This window comes from Lissotriton helveticus, chromosome 2_1 (assembly GCF_964261635.1).
Source record: "Lissotriton helveticus chromosome 2_1, aLisHel1.1, whole genome shotgun sequence".
Lineage (NCBI taxonomy): Eukaryota > Metazoa > Chordata > Amphibia > Caudata > Salamandridae > Lissotriton > Lissotriton helveticus.
The window spans coordinates 2,050,993,485-2,051,010,845 of record NC_136059.1 but is presented as its reverse complement, the minus strand read 5'-3'; the positions used below and the strand labels follow the sequence as shown (position 1 = coordinate 2,051,010,845).

The 17,361-nt window shown below is 40.7% G+C and overlaps 1 protein-coding gene across 3 annotated transcripts in view; it reads left to right on the top strand.

Moving 5' to 3' along the window:
- Positions 1-16,730: 16,730 nt before the first annotated feature.
- The window catches only part of NPY1R (neuropeptide Y receptor Y1), a 226,269-nt gene continuing 225,638 nt past the window's right edge, over positions 16,731-17,361 (top strand). For all 3 annotated transcript variants that reach the window (XM_078677008.1, XM_078677010.1, XM_078677009.1), the window contains exon 1: positions 16,731-16,929. The gene's annotated coding sequence lies outside the window, so the exon portion shown is untranslated. The remainder of the gene's footprint in view (positions 16,930-17,361) is intronic.

Sequence of the window (17,361 nt, the reverse complement as noted above, 5' to 3'; positions counted from 1 at the left end):
CCAGCACTTATCCTACTGATGCACTTTCAGGGAGTTAGAATAATAAGTGGCACCCTTACACTATCCAGCACTTACCTTACTGTTGCACTTTCATGGAGTTAGAATAGTAAGTGGCACCCCTACACTATCCAGCACTTACCCTACCGATGCACTTTCATGGAGTTAGAATAGTAAGTGGCACCCCTACAATATCCAGCACTTACCCTACTGATGCACTTTCATGGAGTTAGAATAGTAAGTGGCACTCATACAGTATCCAACACTTACCCTACTGATGCACTTTCATAGAGTTAGAATAGTAAGTGGCACTCATACAGTATCCAACACTTACCCTACTGATGCACTTTCAGGGAGTTAGAATAGTAAGTGGCACCCCTACAATATCCAGCACTTACCCTACTGTTGCACTTTCATGGAGTTAGAATAGTAAGTGGCACCTCTACACTATCCAGCACTTATCCTACTGATGCACTTTCAGGGAGTTAGAATAGTAAGTGGCACCCCTACAATATCCAGCACTTACCCTACTAATGCACTTTCATGGAGTTAGAATAGTAAGTGGCACTCATACAGTATCCAACACTTACCCTACTGTTTCACTTTCATGAAGTTAGAATAGTAAGTGGCACCCCTACACTATCCAGCACTTACCTTACTGTTGCACTTTCATGGAGTTAGAATAGTAAGTGGCACCACTACACTATCCAGCACTTATCCTACTGATGCACTTTCAGGGAGTTAGAATAGTAAGTGGCACCCCTACACTATCCAGCACTTACCCTACTGATGCACTTTCAGGGAGTTAGAATAGTAAGTGGCACCCCTACACTATCCAGCACTTATCCTACTGATGCACTTTTAGGGAGTTAGAATAGTAAGTGACACCCCTATAATATCCAGCACTTACCCTACTGATGCACTTTCAGGGAGTTAGAATAGTAAGTGGCACCCCTACAATATCCAGCACTTACCCTACTGTTGCACTTTCATGGAGTTAGAATAGTAAGTGGCACCTCTACACTATCCAGCACTTATCCTACTGATGCACTTTCAGGGAGTTAGAATAGTAAGTGGCACCCCTACACTATCCAGCACTTACCTTACTGTTGCACTTTCATGGAGTTAGAATAGTAAGTGGCACCCCTACACTATCCAGCACTTACCCTACCGATGCACTTTCATGGAGTTAGAATAGTAAGTGGCACCCCTACAATATCCAGCACTTACCCTACTGTTGCACTTTCATGGAGTTAGAATAGTAAGTGGCACCTCTACACTATCCAGCACTTATCCTACTGATGCACTTTCAGGGAGTTACAATAGTAAGTGGCACCCCTACAATATCCAGCACGTACCCTACTAATGCACTTTCATGGAGTTAGTATAGTAAGTGGCACTCAAACAGTATCCAACACTTACCCTACTGTTGCACTTTCATGAAGTTAGAATAGTAAGTGGCACCCCTACACTATCCAGCACTTACCTTACTGTTGCACTTTCATGGAGTTAGAATAGTAAGTGGCACCACTACACTATCCAGCACTTATCCTACTGATGCACTTTCAGGGAGTTAGAATAGTAAGTGGCACCCCTACACTATCCAGCACTTACCCTACTGATGCACTTTCAGGGAGTTAGAATAGTAAGTGGCACCCCTACACTATCCAGCACTTATCCTACTGATGCACTTTTAGGGAGTTAGAATAGTAAGTGACACCCCTATAATATCCAGCACTTACCCTACTGATGCACTTTCAGGGAGTTAGAATAGTAAGTGGCACCCCTACAATATCCAGCACTTACCCTACTGTTGCACTTTCATGGAGTTAGAATAGTAAGTGGCACCTCTACACTATCCAGCACTTATCCTACTGATGCACTTTCAGGGAGTTAGAATAGTAAGTGGCACCCCTACACTATCCAGCACTTACCTTACTGTTGCACTTTCATGGAGTTAGAATAGTAAGTGGTACCCCTACACTATCCAGCACTTACCCTACCGATGCACTTTCATGGAGTTAGAATAGTAAGTGGCACCCCTACACTATCCAGCACTTACCTTACTGATGCACTTTCATGGAGTAAGAATAGTAAGTGGCACCCCTACACTATCCAGCAATTACCCTATTGAAGCACTTTCATGGAGTTAGAATAGTAAGTGGCACCCCTACACTATCAAGCACTTACCCTACTAATGCACTTTCATGGAGTTAGAATAGTAAGTGGCACTCATACAGTATCCAGCACTTACCCTACTGTTGCTCTTTCATGGAGTTAGAATAGTAAGTGCCACCCCTACAATATCCAGCACTTACCCTACTGTTGCAATTTCATGGAGTAAGAATAGTAAGTGGCACCCCTACACTATCCATCACTTACCATACTGATGAACTTTCATGGAGTTAGAATAGTAAGTGGCACCCCTACACTATCCAGCACTTACCCTAATGATGCACTTTTATGAGATTACAATAGAAAATTGAAAATCAACACTCTCCAGCACTTATCCTACTGATGCACTTTCATGGTGTTAGAATTGGAAGTGGCTCATTTATATTATCCAGCACTTATTCTACTGAGGCTATTTGTTTGTTTTTTATAAAATTGATAAATCTACTTTTGGAAGTTATTTTGTGGTTTAGATGTGTTTTTTTTTTATAAATTACCTTTGGTTTTTGGAGTTTGCTTCTTGGTTTTCTTCCTGGTCTTCAAACTTAGTTTTGATTGGGATTCTTGTTGATTGCTTTTTCAAGTTTTGCCTTTAAAGCTGGGTTGTAAAAATACAATAGGAGAATGTTTTAAATGTATTGTAAATCTTTCATGTAATTTGCTTTTTTGAAGTTTTTGAAGGTGTGCAAAATTTCAAAATGATTGTTTTTCAATTTATTTAAAAAAATGTATTTTCACAGTTTAAATTTTTTCCAACTGCTTCATCTTTCTGGAATTACAGTTGTCATTGGCACCCCTACACTATACAGCACTTACCCTACTGATGCACTTTAATGGAGTTAGAATAGTAAGTGGCACCCCTACACTATCCAGCACTTACATTACTGTTGCACTTTCATGGAGTAAGAATAGTAAGTGGCATCTCTACACTATCCAGCACTTACCCTGCTGATGCACTTTCATGGAGTTAGAATAGTAAGTGGCACCCCTACACTATCCAGCACTTACCCTAATGATGCACTTTTATGAGATTACAATAGAAAATTGAAACTCAACACTCTCCAGCACTTATCCTACTGATGCACTTTCATGGTGTTGGAATTGGAAGTGGCTCATTTATATTATCCAGCACTTACTCTACTGAGGCTATTTGTTTGTTTTTTATAAAATTGATAAATCTACTTTTGGTAGTTATTATGTGGTTCAGATGTGTTTATTTTTATAAATTACCTTTGGTTTTTGGAGTTTGCTTCTTGGTTTTCTTCCTGGTCTTCAAACTTAGTTTTGATTGGGATTCTTGCTGATTGCTTTTTCAAGTTTTGCTTTTCAAGCTGGGCTGTAAAAAAACAATAGGAGAATATTTCAAATGTATTGTAAATGTTTCATGTAATTTGCTTTTTTGAAGTTTTTGAAGATGTGCCAAATTTCAAAATGATTGTTTTTCAATTTAATTTAAAAAAAAATAACTGCTTCATCTTTCTGGAATTACAGTCGTCATTGGCACACCTACACTATCCAGCACTTACCCTACTGATCCACTTTCATGGAGTTAGATTAGTAAGTGGCACCCCTACACTATACAGCACTTACCCTACTGATGCACTTTCATGGAGTTAGAATAGTAAGTGACACCCCTACACTATCCAGCACTTACCTTACTGTTCCACTTTCATGGAGTTAGAATAGTAAGTGGCACCCCTACACTATCCAGCACTTATCCTACTGATGCACTTTCAAGGAGTTAGAATAGTAAGTGGCACCCCTACACTATCCAGCACTTAACATACTGTTGCACTTTCATGGAGTTAGATTAGTAAGTGGCACCCCTACACTATCCAGCACTTACCCTATTAATGCACTTTAATGGAGTTAGATTAGTAAATGGCACCCCTACACTATCCTGCACTTATTTTACAGTTGCAATTTCTTGAAGTTAGATTAGTAAATGGCACCCCTACACTAACCAGCACTTACCCTACTGATGCACTTTCATGGAGTTAGAATAGTAAGTGGAACCCCTACAATATCCAGCACTTACAATACTGATACACTCTCTTAGACTTATAATAGTAAAGTAAACATCTAATCTATCCAGTATTTAGTCTACAGATGTACTTTTCAAGAGTTAGAATAATAAGTAGCATATTTATAGTATCCAGCACTTAGCTTACTAATAATTCTAGTCTTTCTGATGTTTTTCTTTAGGTTTCTTTGTCGAGTGATATTCTCAGTTTTTTTCTTGATTGGAGGGCTTCAAAGAATATAAGGATTCAGTCCAAAAAACAGTGCCAAAAGACGTTTCTTCTAGATCGAAAACAAATCCTGAGGGCAGTATTAGAACTGTGGGAAAAATTAAAACTAAGAGTAAAAAAAAGAAGTCAAGCAAACGAAAAGGCAAATCCAGACAACAGAGATTGTCAAAGGAATGCAGCGGCAATATGAAAACAGTGGTAAAAAAACTAAATTGGGATAAGATGGCAGAGAACTCTGTAGTACCAGCAGATGAGTTCGAAAATTATAATATAGGGCCTCTGGACTCTGCAGACCGGGGAGCGGTCGGTGGCATATCTAATTTTGAAGTTTTACTTACAACATTAAAACAAATGCAGAGCGAGGCTCGTAGTGAGAGTCAAAAAGCAAAGCGCAGGGCTAAACACGCGAACAGGAAAATACAATCTTCTTTGCATAAGGTCAGCAGGCTGTACGAGGAGATGGCTGAGAGAGTTTCTGAAGTAGAGACTAGAACCGGGAAATTAGAAGATGATATGGTTAAAGTGAAGGATGACAGAAAAGAACAAGATAAGACTACGGCTGACATGTTATGGAAACTTGAGGAATTTGAGAACAGACAAAGACGCAACAATGTACGCCTGATTGGAATACAGGAAGGGGAAGAAGGGAGTGACGTTCGGGGGTATGTTTTTGGCTTATTAAAGGGTGCCCTCCCAGAGTTGTCTACATGGGATCTCGACCATGAAATACAAAGGGCACATCGTTTTCCTCTGATCCAGAAAGCAGCGCAGGGTAAGCCTCGCGCAATACTTTTATACGTGGGTAACTTTCTTCTGCGAGAAGAGATAATCAACAAAGCAAAGCCCCAAGCTAAATGCAAGCACAAGGGCGTAGAGTTCTTTGCACGTCCTGACTTTTGCCACACCACTGTGGAAAGAAGGTGGAGGATGAGGCAGCTCATTACCCCATTTCAAAACATAGGTTGTGAGGCTTACCTTCTGTATCCCGCTCGTTTGAAGATTGGAGTAAATGGGAATTTTAAAATCTTCTACTCTGAGATACTTGCACAAGAATACCTTAACTTTTTGCAAGAACAACGGAAAACAAGGCATAAGGAGAATGTCGAGAATAACGATCACGCAGTAGCTCTTAGGGATATTCCCCAAAAGAAACAAAGATAAACATAATGTGGAAAATAGAGACTGTGTAAATTAATTTTTTGGGGATGAAAAGTTACATATGAGGACTTATTTAAAATAATAGAGGAAACTGCTTGTTCAAGGTTTATGAAAAATTTATCTTTTCACTCCTCTTTATTTGATGGTTCTCTTGTGTTGTAGCTGCTTCTGCTTCAATAAGTAAAGATTGATATTAATACAAGAAGTATAGTGGTGGAGGCTGAGCACAAATATGGGTGGTATTTGCTGGACATACACTGAGCACAGTAAGTTGAGGGGAAAGTTAGGGGGGCTGACGGGTTTGGCATCCAGGAGGCAAAAGTCGGCCAGACATAGGTCCGTTGGACCTATTTGCCTGTAGGGGGGGTGGGAGTCTGAGGGTGGGCAGTCTGGGGTGGGGTTGGGTATGGGTAGGGAAATGGACAGGGCACAAAGGTACAAGATGCTTAAGAGGATTTGACAAAAGTAATTTGTATCAACTGTATGAAATGTGTAGTGATACTGAAGCTGTGGAAGACAACATTGAAATTAATAGGGAAGTATTTTCATCCAGTGTGCTAGACCTAGTACTGTATATTGTTTTCAGAACATTAAATAAAAGCAAGCAGATAGGGTGTGAAGAGAATTGGTTGGGGAAAAAAAATATGAAAAAATGTCTATTAGATTAGTGACATGGAATGTATGCGGCCTAAATGATGTAATGAAAAGGCAGAAGATAGGAATGCGGTTACGGCAAATGGATGTAGATTTTGTGTTTCTTCAGGAGACACATGTAATGAGTACCCAGGAGATCTATCTTAATCAGCTGGGGTTTCAATTAATAGTTACTTCTAAACAAGGAGTAAAACAGCGAGGGGTAGCGATTCTATCGAGGGATAAAAGGGTAGTAACAAGGAGAAAGTTAAGAGATAATTGGGGGAGATGGGCTATGGTAGAGGTATTATTAGGGGGGGTGTGGACAACATTAGTTGCAGTATATGGTTCTACACAGGACGATCCAGAAATTTTGCAATTTTTGGATTCTGAGTTGGCAGATTGGGCCCCTCGAGTTATTATAGGTGGAGACTTAAATATTGACGGAGCAGAGGGTCTAGGATCAGGTTCAATAAGACAGTATAAGGGTAGGAAGAAAAAGGTTTACAAGGCCCTTACGGACCTTCTAGACAATAATACATTGCGAGATGTCTGGGGGTCAATCAGATCGAAACAACTCGGTTATACATATTATTCAGCACCGCATCAGATATGCGTTAGGTTGGATTACTTCCTGGTTTCTAATGATTTAATTAGTTTAGTGGAAATTGATAGACTTCCTCGGATACTTAGTGACCACAATCCCCTAATCCTAACGATAAAGCAGAGTGGGAAAACAATAACAAGAAGGGAGTGGACATTCGAAAGGGCTTTGCTTTTAGATGATGATTATATAAAACATATGTCTAAATGGATTACTGAATTCTTTGAACATAATAGAGGAACTGCTGCAGTTGGTATAGTATGGGATGCCTTTAAGGCGGGAGCACGCGGTGAAACGTGTAGTTATAGTGCCTTCAAGAGGAAAACAGAAAAACTGTGATATAAGGAGAGAGAGGGAAAAGTACTGGTGGCAGAAGAACAACTTAATAACTGTGTAATAAGGGGAGAGTCGACTGAACAATCCGTAATAGAATTATTGAAGGTGAAAAGTGAAGCAGAGGAAGAACTTGCTAATAGAGCCGCAAAGCAATATACAATTAGAAGGGAGAGATGTTACGAGTTCAGTGAGAAAATAGGGCGAGTCCTTGCTATACGAACCAGACAGATAGCGGCGGCAGGGACGATTAAGGAAATAAAGGACGAAAAGGGACAATTACATTCAGAACCAGAAGAAATTCGGGAGGTTTTTAGGAAGTTTTACCAAACTTTATATGATGAGAAAGATCCCAGTAGTATCGAAAGAATAAATAAATATCTCCAGAACATCGAGGTAAAAACTATCTCCCCTGAAGATGCAGATGAATTAGAGATCGTGTTGGACGAAACTGAGATTAAAGAAGCAATGACTGCTCTACCCTCGGGGAAAGCTGCTGGACCTGATCAGCTACCGATTGAGTTTTATAAAACTTTCTGGGGATGTTTAGGTAATAATTTAACTCAAACATTTCAAGCTGCACAAAGTGGGGTGTCCATTCCCAAATCCTGGAGCGGGGCAGACATAGTATTAATTTAAAAAAAAGGAAAGCCACCGAGTGAACCAGGTTCGTACCGCCCAATAACATTGATGAATAATGACACCAAAATTTATTCGAAGGCACTGGCTGCAAGATTTGCAAGAATTATAAGTACCCTGGTTAGTGATCATCAACATGGTTTTATTCCTGGTAGAGGGACAACTCACCATATCAGAAAAGTTATAACTTTATTTGATGTGGCGGGGGTAGCAGGAGACCCGATGGCAGTCATGCTTTTGGATGCAGAAAAAGCATTCGATCGGGTCTCCTGGCAGTATTTGTGGCAGACCCTAGTTAGAGTTGGGATTAGAGGAGGGTATTTGAAAGCAATTCAGACTTTATATATGGACCCAGGAGCAGCATTAAGGATAAACAGGGGTATAACTGGTCAATTTAAAATCAAGAGAGGAACTCGCCAGGGATGTCCTTTTTCTCCCCTGCTATTTGCCATCTATATGGATCCCTTAATACGTAAGATAGAATCAGCACCAGAGATTACTCCAGTCAGTACAGCTCTTGGGCCATGCAAGATATTAGCCTACGCTGATGACGTTGCGGTGATAACACCCTGCCCTACGGAAGCAACTACGTTTGTAGAGGCTGAGGCCTTAAGATTTGGTCAAGTCTCAGGGTATTCACTGAACGCGTCTAAAACTCAGATTATTAAAAACTCTTTTACACCTTGTGAAGATAGTAGAGTAGTGCCGGCAGGGAAATACCTCGGAATTAATATTATGTCTAATTTAGATAGCTTGGTGGATAATAATATTGCCCCAGTAATTGAAAAAGCAAGAAAAGATCTGGATCGGTACGAGAATTTACATTTATCATTAGTTGGGCGAGTTAATATTATTAAAATGCTGATCTTACCCAAACTGCTGTATCTTTTTAGGGCAATTCCTCTTCTAATTGAAAATAAGTGGTTTAAAACTTGCGAAAGTATGGTAAATCGGTTTATCTGGGCTAGAGGTAAAACCCGGAGGGCATTGAGGTATATGTCCCTTCCTAGGGAGAAAGGGGGGTGGTCATTGCCGGATCTAAAGGTATATTATTGGGCTGCAGCAATACAAGGAATGGTGGGATTAATTGGGGGGGCTGAGTTGGATGGATGGGATAAGACAGGTTCGCTGGCTATATATGGTCTAGCTTTGGGTACAAATGCCGAAAATATTTTTTTAAGATTTACTGATGGAAGTTACTTTAAAAGAACACGTTTCAAGATAATTATGGCGGCCTATAATATATGGAAAGGATTTTCCAAAAAAGTTGGAATAGGGAAATATAGTGTATATACTAGACTTAAAAATAATCCCTCACTACCTAGGGTAGTGTTCTCAGGAATGGTATACGAAGAATGGGAGAGTCGAGGTATAAGGATGATTGGTGGTATGTGGGATGACAATGGTATGTTACAATTTATAGATTTGAAAAATAAGTATATGTTAAACACAAATCATTTCTTTAAATACCTTCAAATAAGGAGCTGTATATTAAATAAAAAAGGGGGAGCTCTAGGTTTTGGGAGGAGTACAATGATGGATCTCATACAAAAAGGTAATGACTGTACTATAAAAAGATTTTATTCAGAAATGACAAAGTTAAAAAAGGATGATCTTGATAAATGGATAGTTAAATGGTCCTCAGATTTGGATATAGCTAGAGAAAGAGATATTTTCTCTGAATCACTTGAGATGGGATGTAAACTACTATGCTCAGCGTCTCTTCAGGCCCAGCACTACAAGAGTTTGTATCACCTGTATTATACGCCATGGAAAATTGCTCAATGGGGGGCTGTGTCGGGCATCACGTGTTTTAGATGTGGCAGTATGGAGGCCAACCTGTTACATATTTTCTCTACTTGTCCACATTTAGATAAGATAAAACAAGATATCAGGAATTTTTTCTGGAATGCCTTAGACACAACTATAGAGTTGGACTCAGCAACTATTTTGCTGGGAATCTCCCCTAACGGACAAATTAACTGTAAATATTTTCTGTTTGTAGCAATGGCGATTTTTAGATTGCTTGTGGCCTCAACTTGGTTAGATCCAAATCCTCCCACGTATCATCAATGGCTCGGAAAAACTTTGTCAATACAAAAATTGGAAACAGCTATTTATTCTAGGAAAGGGAGAAAGGGTAAAAAGCTGGGTATACAAATCTGGGGTCCTTTGATTGATTGGAAGACTGGAACTGAATAAGGTATTTTGAGGAATATATGTATTATGGAAAGCTAATATATATTATTTGTATTTGTATATATTTTGATAGGATCTGTATGTAGTATGTACACTGTAATATTTTTATCCCTTTTTTTCTTGAATATGTGGTTGAGTATGTGGCTGCCTTATGAATCTTATTGTGCCTTGTCCATGTAATGGGGGAGGGGGGGGGGGGGAAAATGAGGGGAAAAAAAGTTCAATAAAAATATTTTTTTTTAAAAAGGAGGGCTTCAAAAGATAAATTTGAGTATCTAAAATGTATTCAAAAAAATTTGAAAAAAATTGAAAAGAATAAATTGTGATCTAATGATAACTGAAAAGTGCAAATTCGTCTCTTGCTTGCTGTGTTGTATACTTTTTTCAAATGTAAAAAATATTTACCTATTTTAGATATAATCTTTTCTATTTCGAAAATGAATGGATATTTTCTTAAACCAATTTGATTTTTCTCTGCGAAAAAAATAAAATATAGCTATGGATTATTATTTAGGAAGATGTGTAAAAAGTCCCGTGTAAAATATTTACTCATGTGTTTTGGTAAATAGCTAAAAAAGTACAATATTTTAACTCGTGCTGAGTTATGTTGATTTGTAGAAAAGTAGCTTTTTTTAAAAAAAGCTTGTTTATAGGTCTCACTTGTTCGGAGAACTGTTTCAGAAAAAAAAAAATATTTGTCGTTGCTTAAAATAATTTATAGTATTTTTCTGAAAAGAATACTATCTGTTCAAATATTTTTAACGATTTTAAAAAAATAACATTTATATTTTAATTGGATTATTTAGAGATAATTTTAAATATATTCAGGTATTTCATTAGTTAGAGGTTAAAGTAGTATTATTATTTGTATTTTAAAAATAAAAATATATAATTTATTGCTGCTTAAATATTCTACATAAACATTTATTTACTTCGTTTTTATTACTTACTTGAATGTCTTTCAATAAACGCTTTAAAGTTGGCTACAGCTGATATCTCGTTGAACAGGTCAGAGAGTCACCTTTTGATGTCTGCTTACTATGAGAGTTGATAATCAACTGAATATAAAATGGTGTCTTGCTCCTATTTATATCTTTCAGTCAATAGCATCATTAATTTTTTAATATACACCGTTAGTTTTCTAATTTTATTTTAAGACATATAATGTGGAAACGTATAATTTAAAATGTTGTTTTGAAGTGATGTTTTGATACTTTCGTTCCGTTTTGGCATCCATTTTGAGACTATTGTTTATCTTTAATGTCATGGAAATTGTAGATCGACTTCTTTTTAAACATCAGTACTTAAAATGGCGCTTCTCTATATGCAATATCTTTCTGTTCATTTAAAATGTTTCTTTTTCATTTATTTAATAATCGTTTCTATGTTTTTAAGAAAAATTACTTTTTCTCTCTGTGAAATTTGTGAATTTTTATAAATGCGAGTACTAAATTTGTTACTCAAGTATTAATTTTGTTACTCGAGTATTTATTTTAAAAGTTCTTAAATTTCTGAACATTTCCGTGCAGATTATCATCACATTTTAATACACTACCCCACCCAAAAACCCCTAATTTCTCTGCATCCCGTGGCAGGATTTATTATACTTAAAAAATATATATTTATTTAATAAATTAAATTATTAAATAATGCCTTGTAAAGGTATTTATTTTATAGAAAATCGCGGTATTTCCGTACAGTTTTTCACTACATTTTAATACACTTCCCCACCCAAAACCCCTAATTTCCCTGCATCCCGTGCCAGATTGTATATATCTAAAAAAATAAAATAATTAAATGCGTTGTAAAAGTATGCATTGTAAAGGATTTCGTTGTAATGGTACTTTTCTATTACTTACTCTATATTGCGTTGTAATACTATTCGTTGTAAAATATAACGTTGTAGTATCCAACGCGTTGTAAAAAATGCGTTGTAAAAGCATGCGTTGTAATAGTATGCGTTGTAACGTCATACATCCGTAGTCTGAGGGGCACATGATCACTGGTTGCAGTGTGTGCTGTGTCCTGATTGGCTATGTGTTCCAAGTTTCATGCGGCATCTGACTTTATGCTGTTTTGGGAATGCACGCAACCCTCTGGCCATGTGTGCTTTATTGGGGCCAGACAATTTCCTTGGACCATTGTTTTGTCACTGCACCCAACTGGGGGGTGGACCTGAGTTTCCTGTTCTCTCGTTTATCTGCCAGCTACATGTCACCCCACCTGTGACCTGTCCAATAGTAACTTCAGGCCTAGGTCGCAGAGCCTGCCTGGCCACGTATTTCTGAGTAAGAATTGATGGAGAGTACATAACTGGCAAACTTGATAACAGTGATGCGAATTTGCTCACATAATGGGAATGTATACTTAAAGGAATTGGCATCGATTTTATCAAAATCAACCTTATTGTATTGTATTGTATTGTAGAGGCTCTTCTATAGCCCATGGCTACTCGGGAGCATCCCAGCGCTTAGGACTGACCAAAGGGAAGTGGATTGCAAGGAATGCGGAAGCCCAGACTCTAAATCCTGGGAAACAGAACAGTTTTCAGCTTCTTTCGAAATGCAAGTAAGTTAGGCTCTTGTCGGAGGGATGGAGGAAGAGCATTCCATAACTTAGCCGCATTATGTGCGGGCCTTATTAATCCTGGGAATTGCTAATAGATTTTGCTGATTGGAACGAAGATTCCTAGATGATTTATAAGGCCTAATCATGTCATCCAGGATGGGGGGACCTCTCCCATAGAGTGTTTTGTGGACCGTACAGAGGGTCTTGAAGTGAACCCACTCCCTCACCGGAAGCCAATCCAGAACACTCAGCGCGGGTCTAGCTGAGGAGCGATAGCTAGCACCCGTAAATAGCCTTGCTGCAGAGTTCTGGGCAACCTGAAGTTGCCGAATAACCGAGACAGGGGCTCCTAAATAAAGCGCGTTCCCATAGTCCAGCCTAGATAGAATGAGGGTCTGGACTATAGTTTTCTTGGCTTTTTCAGGTAGCTGAGGAAGGATTTTGCGGATTGTCTTCAGCAACCCAAAGCAAGTAGCTACTGTCTTCCTTGCCTGGGTTTTGAATGACAGCTCCGCATCCAGCCAAAATCCGAGGCTCCTAATCTCGGTCTTTGGAGTGGGCCCGGGCCCCATGCCGGAAGGCCAGAGTGTCAAGTTGTTAAATGTGGCTCGTTTCCCCAGTAGCATCAGCTCAGTTTTTCCCCCGTTCAACTTAAAATGGGATAGATTAATCCATTTTGCAACTGCTTCCAGGCAGTTGCAAAGGTTGGTCGGAAGGGGCTCTACCTGATTCAAAGAGACAACTAGCTGGGTGTCATCAGCGTAGCTTACTAATTGAATTCCAAAGGAGGCCACTACTTCCGCCAGAGGCGCCATGTACACATTAAACAGTGTGGGGCTGAGGGAGGAGCTCTGTGGCACCCCACACTGTAATGGTACTGGAAGGGAACAACTGTTCTCCGAGAAGACCTTAAAAGATCTGTCTTTAAGAAAAGACTCGAGCCACATAAGGGCCTTGCCCGTGACCCCGATCCTTCCGAGGCGAGATAGGAGGATACAGTGATTGACCGTGTCAAAGGCGGCACTGAGGTCCAGGAGGATAATGGCCGCGCTGCCACCAGCGTCCAGAATCCTCCTGGAATCCTCAACCACCCTTAACAGTGCTGTCTCGGTTCCCTGCCCTCTCTGGAACCCTGTTTGAGTTGAGTGGAGCAAGTTGTGGGTCTCTAAAAAAGACACCAGCTGTTTGTTCACCCATTTTTCGGTCAGCTTGCTAATGCCAGGGAGAAGGGAGATGGGGCAATAGTTAGAAAAATCATCAGGGTCAAGGTTTGGTTTTTTTAACAAAGCCCTGACCATAGCCAACTTCCAGTCTCGTGACACAGTGCCTGACTCAATCGAAGTGTTGACTAAGTTGATGATGGGCGTACTAATGTGGGGCAAAGCCGAGTGTAAGATGGTCATAGGGGCAGGATCGAGCGGAGAACCACTCTTTATGGAATTGATGAGAGGGGGTAGAAGTTCTACACTGAGGGGGGAGAAAATAAAAAGCTGAGGCAAGATAGAATCAATCCCACCTACCAGAGGGGGAATTAGTTCACCCATAGGTAGGGGGGAAGGGAGAGAAGGTTCTTTTGAATTTTGGTGGCAAAAACATTTGCTAATTCGTCACAACGAACACCAGATTCATCAGAAGATGATGACGGGTCCGGGGCTTTCAGCAGAGATTTGACTATCTTAAACATCTCTCGGGGCATTTGCGGAAGCCTCAATTTTTCCTGCATAAAAAGTGGATTTGGCCATGTTAAGGGTAGATTTATATTTTTTATGGTGGATCTGTATTTATTTTTCTTCTCCTCATCAAAATGTTTCCGCCACTGCCTCTCCTCCCGTTTTTTGGGGAGCACGGTATCCAACGGCTGTTCAAGCCATTGATTGAAGTCTTTGTTTGCCCTATCTATGTCCTGATTACCCAGAGGCTCGTTCTTCTTCAATATTTCTAGCCATTCATTTAGCTCTAGTTTCGTCCAGCGCCTACTTAAGGCTTTGTGAGAAGGTATAGTTGGACTAGGTCTATATGCCTTCCATATGAAAGGAATAACCATATGGTCTGACCAAGGGATCGGATATGGCTCAGCTGAAGTTAACTCCGCTATGTTTGAAAATATGGGATCTAAAAGGTTCCCTTTGGAGTGAGTGGGATGTGAGACTATTAAACTCAGTTCACAGGAGGCTAAATCCTTAGTCAGTTCCATTGCGGTGAGATCTGAGAAATTATTAAAGTAGAGATTCAGGTCTCCCAGCACTATAAAATTAGAAACCATACTAGCTAAATCTAGAATAGTTTTGATTAGTCCTTCCTGAAATTGTCCTATCGGGCCAGGTGGACGATAGATCAAAAGACCTGAAAATGACAGTTCTGGAGATAATGTAATAGAAAACTGCGCACTCTCACAATCTGGAATTGAGCTACCAGTCATACGGCAAATTCAATGATCCCTATAAAGGATGGCAATCCCTCCTCCAACCTTGGACACTCTGTCCCTATGTTGGATCAGGTATCCAGGCTGGAGTGCCTGGACGATATCTGGGCCAGAATTGGATCCAAGCCACGTTTCTGTTATAAAAAGAATATCAAGGTTCAGGTCTTGAATTAAAAGGGAGATTTCGATGGCATGTTTCGGTAATGAACGGCAGTTTATCAATGCCATTTTCAGATCTACCTCTATTTTCCTTTTGGTTTCGACCACCTCAGTCGCCCTAAAAGAACAGTGCTGACATGAAAAGCGGTGGAGCGCAAGGTCCACAGAATGGCTGCATGAGGATGGAATTACCCCATTTAGGGCAAGGAGTGTCGAGCGGGAGTATGTTTGTAGGGGGGCAATTGGTAGGCCAGAGGTCCTGGTCCCTGGACCCGACCGTGCGCGAACGGGCGCAAACGGGCTTACCTCTGGCGCACCTCCGGCGCGCCATCGGTGCGCCCGCTGCGCGCCGTCGCTGCGCGCCAGCATGGCCAATTAAATATATAGGAGGTGGAAATCCGGCCCAAAGACTAGAGCGCCTCCCAGCCTATGGCGGCCCCTGTTGTAAGGCCTGCCTCACCAGCCAAGATGGAGCTGCTGCGTGGGGGGAGTGAGTGTTCCCGCTCAAGCGGCGGGTGCCCAGATCAAATTTTAAAGTGCAGGTAAGTGGGGGATGTGAGCCTGGTAAAAAACGGCAATTTTAAAATATGCGGCGATTTTTTAAAAAAATGATCAAAGTCACAGATTAATGCTGCCTGCGTCCTTGTAATGAATTCCAGCAGGTCTAGCAAAGGCTCCCGCTCAGCGCGTTACACAGAGGTCGTAATCACCTCTGGAGTCCTTATCTCTAGCGCAGTGTAGTAGAGACCTCATCTTATACATGTTTTACCCCATAGAGACAGTAAGAATGGTGGCATTCAATAAAGCAAGAAACTGGCTGGCTACAGACCAATATGTGTGCTCATTATCAGTGCTGCTAATTTACTCAGTTTCTTCGTTTTTGCCTCAAATTTAAGGCCATTATAATCTATGTGATGAGCATTTCACGCTGTGGGAATCCGCAGCCTGAGAACCATCCCTAAATGTATAGTTTCTTTCTGGGAAAGGTTGGCAGGTAACAAGAGATAAGATTTTATGGGTTGAGCTGTTCAGTTATCCAGGCTTCGGCGGTGTTCCCGCGGCTATAAACGGGCAACTTTCTCAAACGCAGGGCTGAGGTACGCGGTCAATGTTACACTCAGATTTTAACTCTCGTTCTCATCCTGTGTAAGAGGGGAGAAAGCAGGGAAGATTATTGCGCCTTCTGTAAAGTAAATCAATCATGTTTTCCAAATAAACTGCAATTGCAATCAAACCTTTTGAATATTGCTAGGGTCCAACATGAAACATCACAAAAAGAGCAGCTTCAACCAACCACAAGATGGCGCTGACCTGCAAACAATCTGTTGGTGTGCTCTGGTTTAGGTGCTATGTACTTTTCCCTTCCCAGCTTCACCGTGCCTTGCGCGAATGTTTTCTGTGCCTACTGTACTTAATTGCATTTCTTTCAGAATTACTAAGCAACCCACCCCCAGAAGGATAATTTAAAGGTGATGTGTAAGTAGATGGCACAGCAGATCTGCTCCACTGTGCGCCATGTGATGCCAGAGGGGGCGGAGATCTTCTGTAAGGGGGCGTCACTCGTTTTCCTCGCCAATCTTCATAATCCCAGCCAGAGATGTACTAGGGAATCTATCTATTCTCACCCTCCCTCTCTCTCCTCTCCCTCGCTACGTTCCTCTCTCTCCCTTCACTCCCCCTTTCTTCCTTTCCTTTCCCCATCTGCACACCATCTCATGTCTCCATCACCCCATCCCTCTACTCTTCTGCACGCTAGGACAAGATCAAGCAAGGATTATCATGGAATAAAATAGGTATGTTTCCTTTCCCGCTCCCTTTTCTTGCGCCTTATGTTAGTCAGTGTAACAGAAGGGCTTGGGTTGTGTCGCTAATTGCTCATAGCAGCTCGTGATGAGGATTTTTCTCTTTTCCGTGCTGGTGGTGTGCATGCTGTCTTAGTGTCAGTGTTTCTTAGCTTTGTAAATCCTTCGAGGTGTAGAACACTTACTTCTCCGTGCGTATGCTCCTGCGCTCTGCCCTTTTAGCGCTGTAATCCCCTTTGAGTTTTGAGATCAGCGCCCTTCGCGTACAGGGCACCTGGTGATGCGAAATACGAAACTTTAGTCCACCTCAGCTGCAGCCTGACAGGCATATTGGTGTAAATTGACGGTGGTAGAAAAGGCAAGTCTGATGCATGCCGGGGCAGCATTCGTGGACAATCTGTTGCTATCTATGGATTTACATAA